The 12,682-nt window shown below is 45.2% G+C and overlaps 1 protein-coding gene across 4 annotated transcripts in view; it reads right to left on the reverse strand.

The window, feature by feature from the left end:
* The window catches only part of PITPNC1 (phosphatidylinositol transfer protein cytoplasmic 1), a 275,454-nt gene that overhangs the window by 103,432 nt on the left and 159,340 nt on the right, over positions 1-12,682 (reverse strand). The window lies entirely within an intron of this gene.

Below are 12,682 nucleotides of genomic sequence, written 5' to 3' on the forward strand. Positions count from 1 at the left end.
AAATAAATAAACGTTAAAAATAAAAGAAAGATAAACTGGGGAAGTAATTATTCATCGAAGAAATTCACAGTGATATCCCTTCAAATGCCAAAATATCCTAGTACCTTTCAAATACAATCATTTTCAAAAATTGATTTTAAATATGATGGCTTAAGTTGATTCCCGCTGTGAAGTACTTTCAAAACCCTGCTCAGGACTCAAGGAAGGGCAGAAATTCTCAAGTGTAAAAAATATTACGAAGAAAAAAAAATTCATTTATCGCATTGCTGTTGTATTTTACGATAAACATCTACTTTTAGAAAAGACATGGAAACAATCCAAAGACCACCAACAGAGGGTTGGTTAAGTACGTTACGGTGAACTCTAAAGCCATTAAAATGTAAAGTGTTAAGACAGGATGATCCATTTTTGTAAAAAGAAAACAAAAACATGCTAAAAAAAAAAAAAAGCATGTTAGTATATGCACAGAAAACATGGAGAAACAGACACCAAAATATTCTCATGGAGGAGATCAGCAGAAATCACGAGCCCCTTTTATCTGCCTTCATATACATTTTTATATTTTTATGTTTTAATTTTTTTAATATTTATTTTTGAAAGAGAGAGAGAGAGAGAGAGACAGAGTGTAAGTGGGGGGTGGGCAAGAGAGAGGGAGACCCAGAATCCAAAGCAGGCTCCAGGCTCTGAGCTGTCAGCACAGAGCCTGAGGTGGGGCTCGAACTCACTCAAATGGCGAGATCATGACATGAGCCGAAGTCAGATCCTCAACCGACTGAGCCAGGGAGCACCCAGGCGCCCCCTGATACACATTTTTATAATGCTTGCATTTGACAATAAACATCTACTTTTTCAGTAGGAAAGAAAAATTCAAAGCAGTAAAAAAGTAAATAAATATGTCAATGAGATCCCAAAGGAACTATATGGGATCTAATGGAAATCGCAAGGTATTCCAGAAATTCTCTTCATTTTAGTCCACTTTAACCTAAAGGGGAGCATATTATAAAGAGCATGGTTGAGTAGATGGAGGAGGTGTAAGTGAAGGAAGTTTGGGAAATGGCTACTTCAAGTGGTTCCCATCTCATCCATCATACTTGTTCACGGATGAGGAAGGATCTCAGGGATGATACAGTCCTGGAGTTCACACGGCTTTTTAAATGGCACCAGGGTTCTTTCTACAAATAAAGCATTATGTAGGGACATGGTGGCTGGTGAGGCATGTCCATGGAACCTCCAGAACCAACACAAGCAAAGTTTGAGAACCAACGATTGAGCTCAATAGCAGTGTTTTATTGCCGGTTACCAGCCGGAATCCTTCCACGTCTGAGGACAAACCTTCCAAGGAGGCTCAAAGACAAGACTGTTAAATGGAAGACTTGAGAAGCTGGCGTGGGGTAGATGAAGTGTTTATAGGCTTTCAAAAGATCATTTCCTTTTAGCTTTTATCCGGAACTCAATGCATTCCTCTCCGGCCATCTTGTTCTGTCTCCGTGCACACGGGTCCCCCTGCTATCCGTGAACATTAAACTCAATATAGACTTGACCTTCACTCTAATGGAATTCCCCTGAAGACATTGATTCTCTGGTACTGTATTCTATATTATCATATTAGATGTACTCCAAGGCCGTACAGGGTATTTCAGCCTGAGATAGGATCATTAATAAAAATGAATCTGCAAATGTTTTCAAGTTTCACCAGCAGGAGACCTACATGAGAATGTGCCACAGGGCTCATGAGATCAAGTCTAGAATTTAGGATTTACTGTCTTTTTGGACTCTGGGGCTGCAGTCTGTGTTGTTTGTAAACTAGGAGACTATGGGTGGTCAATCTGTACATAAAGGCAGCTGATAGATATCTAGATCTTAAAGTAACTCTCAACTTCCTTTACTCCATTTTTAAATACTTTTCTTTGTTTTTTTTAAATTATTAATTAATTCATTAATTTTAGAGAGTGAGAGAGAGCGAGCGCACATGGTTGCACGTGAGCAGGAGAGGGGCAGAGAGAAAGAGAGAGAGAGAATCCCAAGCAGATTCCAGGATCAGCACGTAGCCCGACGTGGGGCTTGATCCCTTGACCCTGGGAGCATGAGCAGAGCCAAAATCAAGAGTTGGATGCTCAACCGACTGAGCCATCCAGGCGCCCCTTCCTTTACTCTTCATGAGGAAATTTTACTCTTCCAGTTTGAAATTTTGCCCCATAATTGTAAAGTGTTTTACACACACATACACACACAGTCACATATATAAACTCCTCTATTAGGCAGAGATCCTTCACATACACACACACCAGTTTCAAGAAGGTGTATGTCCAGCTGTCCCTCCCATCTACTCAGAATTGCAGTCATCATGCAGGCAAAGGAGCACAGGAAGGAAGGGGGGCTATCCAGGCTTCCACTGGGTTCTTGGGTTCCGAGGGCCATGTATGACTTTACACCTAGATAGGGTGGGTGGCAATGCAACGGGGTGACTGGGAAAATAAACTGCAATGACAGTTCCAGAAAACTGAGAAGAGGAACCCAGGTGGAGGAGGAGGAGGAGGAGGAGGAGGAGGAGGAGGAGGAGGAAGAAGAAGAAGAGAAGAATTTTAAATTATTTTTTTTTAATGTTTATTCTTACATTGAGAGCAACAGAGCACGAGCGGGGCACGGGCAGAGAGAGAGAGGGAGACACAGAATCAGAAGCAGGCTCCAGGCTCCGAGCTGTCAGCACAGAGCCCGATGCGGGGCTCGAACTCAAGAACCGCGAGATCATGACCTGGGCCGAGGTTGGACGCTTAACCCACTGAGCCACCCAGGCGCCCCAAGAAGAAGACTTTTAAAGCAAAGAGAAGGAGAAAGGGATTGCATGTAAAGGCTAATGATGACGATGAGTCCGAGTGACTTCCCTAATATATGCTGCACAGGAAGAAAAGGGTGGCCAAGAAGAACAGTGGGGCCTGAAAGAGAAGTGGGGGAGGACGAGAGGACGGGACCGCGTGGAAGGAAAACATCTGTCTGTATTCTAGCCCCCAGCCTCTGCGAGGCTACTCAGCAGCTTGCACCCTACACTGAGGCTCTCTGTTCATTCATTAGTTCATTCATCGCAGGAGCCTCTTCCGTCCTCTGACAAGCTGAGTAACAGCATCTTGCAGGAGACGCAAGGCCAGGAGGGAGAGGCAGCGAAGACATGAATGAAAATATGTTTTCTCAATGGGGCATGGTTTGCTCCTGGCGCCTCTACGAAAATCGAGCAGGGAAACTAAATTCAGGCTCATACAGTCTAAAGCTGGACCTGTCACGGAGAAATAAGCAGAAGGTGCCTGTGAATACTGATAGCTACACACAATGAAGGCAGGACAGGGATTTAAAGAGACAGGCAGAACACATCCAATGAAAAAGAATTACACGTAAATAATAGAGATGGGAAAGACTCAGAGGAACTCCCCAAATACACAGGCTGCATAGCAAACTTTATGACAAGCCTTCTCAATTAAAAACTGTAAGAACCACCCCTCTGAGCCAAATCAGGCACATTCCTTATTTAAAAATATATTAAAACAACAACAACAACAAATCGCACTCACTCTTAAAAAGAAGATCAATGTTGAGATTCTGAACTGAAAAGATGTTAGATATCACATAGTTGAGATTATCTTAGTGGTTAGAGGGTCAAAAACACGGGGGCAATTTTGCACTCACTTAATTTTAATCACCAAATTTAGGCAATTTATTGTATTTTTTTAATTTTTTTATTAAAAAAAATTTTTTTTCAACGTTTATTTATTTTGGGGACAGAGAGAGGCAGAGCATGAACGGGGGAGGGGCAGAGAGAGAGGGAGACACAGAATCGGAAACAGGCTCCAGGCTCTGAGCCATCAGCCCAGAGCCCGACGCGGGGCTCGAACTCACGGACCGCGAGATCGTGACCTGGCTGAAGTCGGACGCTTAACCGACTGCGCCACCCAGGCGCCCCGGCAATTTATTGTATTTTTACACAACGAAATCTGCCCCACAAAATCTGTGCAGTTGTACTATTCTTCCCTCCCCAACATACACCGAACACAATTCCATAGGTACTAATAAACCAGAGAAGAGAAATCCACTTTTCAGTGCCACAAGTGGAAAACAGAAAACAAAAGAGAAGGAAGATTCTATGAAACATGTATTTTCTCTCTGATGACTGACCCGTATAAAGTCATTCTGAGCGGTGTTTTAAAAAATGCAAACAATTTCAAAATGTTAACGTTATGGTAGAGAAGCCCATTTTATCGCCTGCCCTCTCCCCCAAGATGGCTGAATTAATTTTCTTTGAAGTACAAGGAACAGCTTGGGAACAGCCAGAGGAAATGGGAAAGGGGATCCACCAGACAAAGAACACTGCTTTTCCAAGGATCCTGAGTCACCAGGCACCAACTGACTAGGTCTGTGAATAAGGTCCCCCCGCTACCCCCTACCCTATATGACCAGTTCATTTTCGAAATGGAAACAAGTCACTGTCATCTCCGTGCAGGGCTGCCTTTGCTGTGGGGTCACACGGCACCATTTGGAAAGAAATTCACAGGTCATTACTGTTGGGAGTCTTTCAAACCACTGGTATTTGAGGAACAATAATCACTATGCAATGTATTAAGTCACTGAAATTTTATTTATTTTTTTTTAATTTTTTTTTTTTTTAACGTTTATTTATTTTTGAGACAGAGACAGAGCATGAACGGGGGAGGGTCAGAGAGAGAGGGAGACACAGAATCGGAAGCAGTCTCCAGGCTCCGGGCCATCATCAGCCCAGAGCCCGACGCGGGGCTCGACCTCACGGACCGTGAGATCGTGACCTGAGCTGAAGTCGGACGCTTAACCGACTGAGCCACCCAGGCGCCCCACTCGCTGAAATTTTAGAGAAAACAACATTTACTGAAATAGAATTGATCCACTGACCTACTTTGTGGGTGCATAATGGCTCTAACCCTGAGAGAAGTTTCTGGAGCTCCCCTAAGGTTTAGAAGGCTGTCCTTACAAAACCCAAGATCCCAAGGAGAAAATAAGTGTGGAAAGTGCTGCAGCTCCCACGTGAAGATTCACAATGTATGGCAGAAAAGTGAAGCCTCTGACAAGTCCTGCAACAATTTAAGCTTTGTAGCTTTGCATAACCCAGTGCCCAACCTAACTGGCTGTGCACAATTTAATGATAGGTGTAAGTGGTTTTAGACTCTTTCCACCTAAAATCTCTTGACCCCTGAAGATTTCTGAACTTAGCTATTCTGACTCTCAACTATTTATGGTCTATGACCTGCGTCATGACCTATGTCTCCCTTGACTTTTTTCTTTTCTTTCTCTGGGAGGGTCCTCCTCCGGCCTGTGGCTAAGTGCTGCCTTGCTCATCTGCGCCCCCAACTGGAAGACTGTTTCTTTTTGATCACCCCGATTACCTTCTGCCCTGGATATTCAGGGTTAATTGCGATGTGGAGATAAAAGTTATTTCCTAACTATCTAACCCCCATCCCTACCCTTGTCTCCATGACTCCAGAGAAGGAACACTTAAGGACCATCATTCTCTTAGCTTAGTTGAGATGGCCAGATTGTACTCTCATGTCCGTCTGAATACGACTAATCCTAGCGTTCAGGCGTTGAGTGTATTTTCTCTGTACTGGCACCTACTTCCTAGTTATGTAATTCAGTGATTTCTACGACCCTTGGCTGGGACTCAGTGGAAGGTGGGGATGGGGAGCTCAAGAAAAGCCTGATGGGCATGGAGATCATCGGTCTGCACACACAAGCACCCATCAGCACTTTCAATTATCGGGGATCTACTGAGGCTAAGATTTCAAGGAAAGTTCCTATCCAGAGCCGTTAGTTGCTTTCAGAAAAATACCTCAGCCTCCCTTGCCACTCCTGGGAAGATGGCCCGAGTTCACCTCGGGTGACTCATGATACGTTCTCAACGGTGAGCAGGCTCCACTCTCTACCCTGGCTGGTCTGAACCAACCCCAAACAACCCCATCTCTCATTGTGGCTCAACACCATTTGAGCTACTCATTCAAGAGTCATCTCCTTCTCCCTGGTCTGTTATAATTTACCCTGTCCACCTTTTTCAACTAAATAACGACAATGTGGAGGAACACGGGACAGCTCACCACCTCTGCATCTTGGGCAACAGAAGCCATTCTCACTAGTACAAAGGGGCTTCCCATCTGTCATTGCTTCTTCTGAAAATTCTTATTGAAAGAGATTTTGGCAGAGGGGAGCCTGGCTGGCTCAGTCGGTAGAGCAGGCAGCTCCTGATCTCGGGGTTGTGAGTTCAGGTTCTGCACTTGGGTGTGGAGCCTACTTTAAAAAACTAAAATCTTTAAATAAATAATAATAATAAAAAAAAGATATTTTGGTGGAGTGGGATGGTCATGGCCCCCAAATATATATAGTAACTGTGTATCTGGGTCACCACTATCAAATTACTGTAAGCTTCAGTTTTCAAATTCGTACAAATGAGAAAAAACTTTTTCCCCTTTATCACGACCAAGGCTGAACTGATGCAGCTGAGCTGTGTTCGTAGTCCAGTGTCGCCTTTTTTTAGCTCAAGAGAAACAAAATCAGTGACTTTGGAAGGCAGCCAGTCTCTTCGGGCACCTTCCTTTGTGACTTTACAAACTACAGAAGAACCGGCAGGTTTTGAAGAACGGGCTAGATAGATAGTCCGTCCTCTGGAAAATTGTCATCGTGTTAGTCTTTGTTTACTGTGTAATTAAGACTTTTTCCTATAACCAAGCTAAAGATATTTTTTCCACTTCCTGGGCACATGGCATTTCCACGTAATCCTAACGACTCAGTCATACACAGTGATGAAAAAGCTTTGATGTTTTGATCACTGTGATAATGTTGAAGCCTTACATGACCCTAAATAGAAAGTTCTCTTGTCTGGGTTTTGTCACAAATGAGGGCAGCATGAGGTCTCAGTAATAGGCTGGACAGTCAGAGGACCTAGGGGATCCTAGGAATAGATGAACATTGCTCTGGGCTAATCCTATGAGAACAGAGAGCGGTCTAGGGTATTAGGAGCCCCTGTGTCTCCCCGGAGGGTAGGGAGGGCAGGGTGTGGTGATCCCAGCGGAGAGTCAGGCATTGGAGAAGTTTTGCTCCGGGCAAAACTTTGGGCACAGGCAGGAAATATGGGCTTGAAACGACATCAAGAAGAGGTATTTAGGATGAAAGGATTGGGGGACAAAAAGGCCAACGGAAAAGCATTTAAAACAGGAAAAAAGGATGAAGACAATTGAAAGCATCTGTCATAAATCCAGGGAGCAGAGCCTGGAGTCAGGGAGAAGAGTGGGCTCTTCCTCCCGAACTGTCGGGGCAGAGAGCGTGAGAACTTGGCTGAGTGTGAGGCAAGGGGAGGGAGGCAACTTCAGAATGACCACTGCAGCCAGAGGGAGAAACCCAGACCCCCAGTCACTGGGAAGGCAGACAGAAAACCTGTGCTATGTTTAGGATGGAAAATCAAAGTGAACTAGCCAGGAACAATGTGGCCTCCTGTAGAGAGTTAAATACAGACCTCACATGACATTCAAAGCCACCATGACCTGGCCTCCAAGCTTCCAGGATCCAGCAATGTCACTTACCCACTGGGCCTGGAGTGTGCATGCTCCGGACTGCCCCCCCCCCCACCCTGTCCCCACACCTCACCATCCCATATTTATATTTGAAACCTTCACCTCCAATGTGATGGCATTTGGAGGTAGGGCCTTGGAGAGGTGATGAGGTTTAGATGAGGCCATGAGGGTGGGGCCCTCACAATGGGATAAGTGCCCTCATAAGAAGAGATCAGAGCTGGCTTTCTGTTTTTCCCAGTTCTATGAAGCCATAGTAGGAGGAGGGCTTGTTCTCCAGGAACTGAATCAGCTGCTACCTCGATCTTGGACTTTCCCAGCCTCCAGAGCTGTGAGAAATAAATGTCTGTTGTTGAAGCCACCCTGTGCATGGTGTTTTTTGTTATGCAGCCTGAACTGACGAAGACACAGCGGGTGTCTGCAGGTAGGACTTCTACTATTCCCAAGGTCCAGCTCAAATCCCGCCTTCTCCAGGAAATCTTCCCTATTTCTTCCAGGCAAAATTTCTCTCGCCTTTCTACAACGCTCTGTGCTTCAACCACAACCCTTAGCACACATATTCCTTGAAATATTGACAGTCCTACACTCATCTGCTCTCCTCTAATCTTCCCAAGCCCCGCCCCCTTTAATCCATTTCACTTCCTGAGCCAAACCTACCTGAGGCAGGAAGTACTTAAGTTGTTCTGACAGGCCACTGGATTGGCCTTCGGGTTAAGGTGGCAGGTTAACTTTAGGACAAGCTGCCGAGTTATACAGTTCCGTCTCCTCCTTTTCTTCTGGCCCACCAATGTGCCCCTGTCCTTATAACCTGACTTTTGTCCTTAAGTCTCTGACATGAGCTCTGCCCCAGTGCTGTCCCCCCCCATAGGGTTGCCAGAAAAAAAACAGAAGATGAGCAATCTTTCAGTAGAAGTATATTCCATGCAATACTTGAGAAGTACTAAAAACTATATGCGATTAATCTGAAAAGTCAAATTCAACAGGACATTCTGTATTTCTACTTGCTAAAGCTGGCGACTTTATCACTCCCGTATCTCATGATCAAGTCCCCCATCAAGGCCATGTCCTGCTCCTACCTGTACACCAAGCTCCGGGCCCCGGTCCAGAGACCAAGGCTCTTCTTTTCACCTTTGCTCCTTGCACCTGCTTGTCTGCCTGGATGGCCCAGTGCCACGCATTCTGCCCTCTGGTCTGAATTTCTGCCATCAGCCTCACTCAGAGCTCATCCAGCTCAGTGGGCAGGTCTGGTGTCAGCCTGCCCTCTGGGCTGAATGATGGCCTGTCCCATTTTGCCTCCAGAAAACCCTGTGCCTTGCTGATGGCTGCCACTGGAATGTCTAGCTTTTCCCCCACAAGATCGTGGCTCCCCAAAGGACAGGAGCTACTCAATGGAACCTACTAGCATGATGTTTTATACACTGTCGGTGTTTAATAAATGATTGTTGGTCTAAAACTGAAAGATGGTACTATGGGTTGAAGTGTGTGTGTGTGTGTGTGTGTGTGTGTGTGTGTGTGTCCCAGCCCACCCTACTGCCCCACGATCCAGATATGTGCTTAAGTCCTAACCTGGGTTCCTCACCATGTAATCTGATTTGGATTTAAGGCTGCTGCAGATGGAATTATTTATAATAAGATGAAGTAGGGCAGGTCCTTAATCCAACAGGACTGGTCTCTCTCTCTCTTTTTTTTTAATGTTTATTTTTGAGAGGAGGGGAGGGGCAGAGAGATAAGGAGACAGAGAATCCCAAACAGGTTCTGCCAATGTGGGGCTCGAACCCACGAACCATGAGATCATGACCTGGGCTGAAGTTGGACGCTCAACTGACTGGGCCACCCTGTCACCTCAGGACTGGTGAACTGGTAAGAGGAGACACAGGAAGGAGGACACCAGGTGAAGGCACAGACACACACACAGGGAGAAGATGCCATGTGAAGACGGAGGCAGAGACTGTAGTTATGCAGCCACAAGTCAAGGAACTCCTGAGGCCATCAGAACCTGGAAAGAGGCAAAGAATTCTGCCCCTATAAGGCTTCAGAGGGAGCATGGCCCAGCCAACCACTGATTCAGACTTCTAAGCTTCCAGAACCACGAGAAGATGAATTTCTGTTATTTTGTGGTACTTTGTTTCAGCAGGCCTAATCAACTACCCCAAGGATTGGGGGTACCGTTAGGGGGGAGCTGACAAAAAAAAAATAAAAAAAATAAGGGCCCTAGAAAAGATCAAGCAATACATTGAGTCAAACAGAAGGGGGTGAGTATGAGCCTATACAACTATAACTAACTTCTTTATGTTTTATCCCAAAAGTTTTCTCAAATAGAAATAAAATAACGTGATCCTTTGAAAGTCTGAGCTGTGTGATCAGAACTACAGCTGGGGCACCCGGGGGCTCAGTCAGTTAAGTGTCCGACTTCGGCTCAGGTGATGATCTCGCGGTTCATGAGTTCAAACCCCGTGTCAGGGCTCTGTGCTGACTGCTCGGAGCCTGGAGCCTGCTTCAGATTCTGTGCCTCTCCTCTCTCTCTGCCCCTCCCCTGCTCGTGCTTTGTCTGTCTCTCTCTCCCTCAAAAATAAATAAACATTAAAAAAAAAAAAAAAAAAAAAAAGACCTACAAGAGTCCCGTGGGGCAGAAGCTAGACAGAAGGAAAGGCCACGACCCCTGAGAAATCCGCCGTGGCCTGTGCAGAGGTCAGCATAGGAGACCGAGTCCACGTAATGGGGGCTGGCCAGAAAGCTTTTCATAGGAGGTGCGCCCCCACGGGAATGGCTTTGTCAGGAGCTGTGGTCTTCATTCTGATGCATCCTGTTTTCAGAACCAAAGTCCTCTAATGTATATTCTTAAAAACTGAACGTGATGTCAAACATTTTTCAGACTTCATTTCTCCATGAATCACCCCCACATTTCATGGTATGGTCATTGGCTTCTGGGGGAATAAGTGCCATGAGTTTTGGGTCAAGTCAAGGTGACCTAATTCTAAAGCTCGCTGAGCAAATAACTGCCTTTGCATAGTTATAGGGACATGAATTCTTTTGTCCCTGTAACTACTGATCACATTTCAAGTGAAAAAGTCCATGTACAAGCTTTCGGAGAAGCAGGAAAAAGGATAACATCAGATATCAATAAAATCAAATAATATCCTAGACAATTAGCCCCATCCGGTCTAAGAACTGGAGCCCAGTCTGCATTGAAGGGCACCAAGATGTATTCCCATTTATTCGCCCATAGGACTTCCATTGTGATGATGGCAGCTTCTAGCATTGAACATTTAGCGAGCATTCACCATGCACCAAAGACTGGGCTAAGATTTCACGTTAGATTATTTAATATAATCTTCGTATCGCCCTTATGAGATAGTTAACTACATTTTCCCCGCTTACAGATGATGAAATGGAGGTTTAGAGGGAGGTAACTTGCACAACTGTTAACAGAAGCAAGACTCAAAAGATACCCAAGCATTCCTCTTAGAGGCGGTTCAATTGCTAGCAGCCATGCAACTGGGGATAGTGTTGGTGGGGAACCATTTAATTGCCTGCTATGTACAGGCAATGTGCTAACCATTGTATACATCAGGGGTTGGCAAACTATAGCCTGGGACCCAACTGGGCCTGCTGTCCGAGGAAATTCAACCAGGTCAACATCTTTTACATATTGTCCATGGCTGCCTTCACAGTGACGGAAGCTGGCCCCCCAAGCAGAAAATATTTACTATATGACCCTTTACAGAAAACGTCTTCTAGGGGCGCCTGGGTGGCTCAGTCGGTTGAGCGTCCAACTTGGGCTCAGGTCATGATCTCACAGTTTGTGAGTTCGAGCCTCGCGTTGGGCTCTGTGCTGACAGCACAGAGCCTGCTGTAGATCCTTGGTCCTCCTCTCTCTGTGAACCTCCCCCACACATGCTCTCATGCTCTCATGCTCTCAAAAATAAATAAAATCATTAAAAAAAAAAAGTCTTCTGATCCCCATGTTAAATCACTGAATCCTTCTATTAATGGCTCTATGGAAGAGGGTTTAGTCCAATTTTAGAGATGAAGAAACTGGTTCAGAGAAGTTAAGCTGCTTACTTCTAAAATGTAATATTTGTATTTTGCCAAAGAATTGCCTTTTCACAGACATTAGGGAAGAAATGGTATATACATTCCTATCATTTCGTAAAAGGAAATATATTTTATTATCTTTTTATCTAAATTTTTTTATCTAAAATTTTTTTAATCTAAATTAAAAAAAAATTTTTTTTTAACATTTATTTATTTTTGAGACAGAGAGAAACAGAGCATGAACGGGGGAGGGGCAGAGAGAGAGGGAGACACAGAATCGGAGGCAGGCTCCAGGCTCTGAGCCATCAGCCCAGAGCCCGACACGGGGTTCGAACTCACGGACCGCGACATCGTGACCTGAGCTGAAGTCGAACACTCAACCGACTGAGCCACCCAGGCACCCCTATCTAAATTTTTTTTTTTAATTTTTTTTTCAACGTTTATTTATTTTTTGGGACAGAGAGAGACAGAGCATGAACGGGCGAGGGGCAGAGAGAGAGGGAGACACAGAATCGGAAACAGGCTCCAGGCTCTGAGCCATCAGCCCAGAGCCCAACGCGGGGCTCGAACTCTCAGACCGCGAGATCGTGACCTGGCTGAAGTTGGACGCTTAACCGACTGCGCCACCCAGGCGCCCCTCTAAATTTTTTAAAATAGGCTTTACACCCAGCATGGAGCCCAATGCTGCACTTGAACTCAAGGCTCTGAAGACCTGAGCTGAGATCAAGGGTCAGATGCTCAAGCAACTGAGCCACCCAGGTGGCCCAAGGAAAGACATTGTAATACCCAAGAATGAGGGATGTGATTTATTCTCCTAAAGGAAACTTTAAGTGGAATAAATTTAATTTTATGAACAACTTTGGATACTATTTTCTTCCTTTTGCAAAGGACAGGTGAGAATATAGTCATAGAGTCATGTAAGTTTAAAAAACTGGCAACTGGGGTCACGTGCTTAAGAACTTTGGGCAGGAAGGTGGCAAAGCCAGAGCCAGAGGACACTCAGGCCTACCTGACTCCAAAGCCAGTGACCCTTCTCCTCTGCCTGAGGAGATGATCCATCTGTCTTCGCCTTCCTT

Source organism: Prionailurus viverrinus, chromosome E1 (assembly GCF_022837055.1).
Source record: "Prionailurus viverrinus isolate Anna chromosome E1, UM_Priviv_1.0, whole genome shotgun sequence".
Classification (NCBI taxonomy): domain Eukaryota; kingdom Metazoa; phylum Chordata; class Mammalia; order Carnivora; family Felidae; genus Prionailurus; species Prionailurus viverrinus.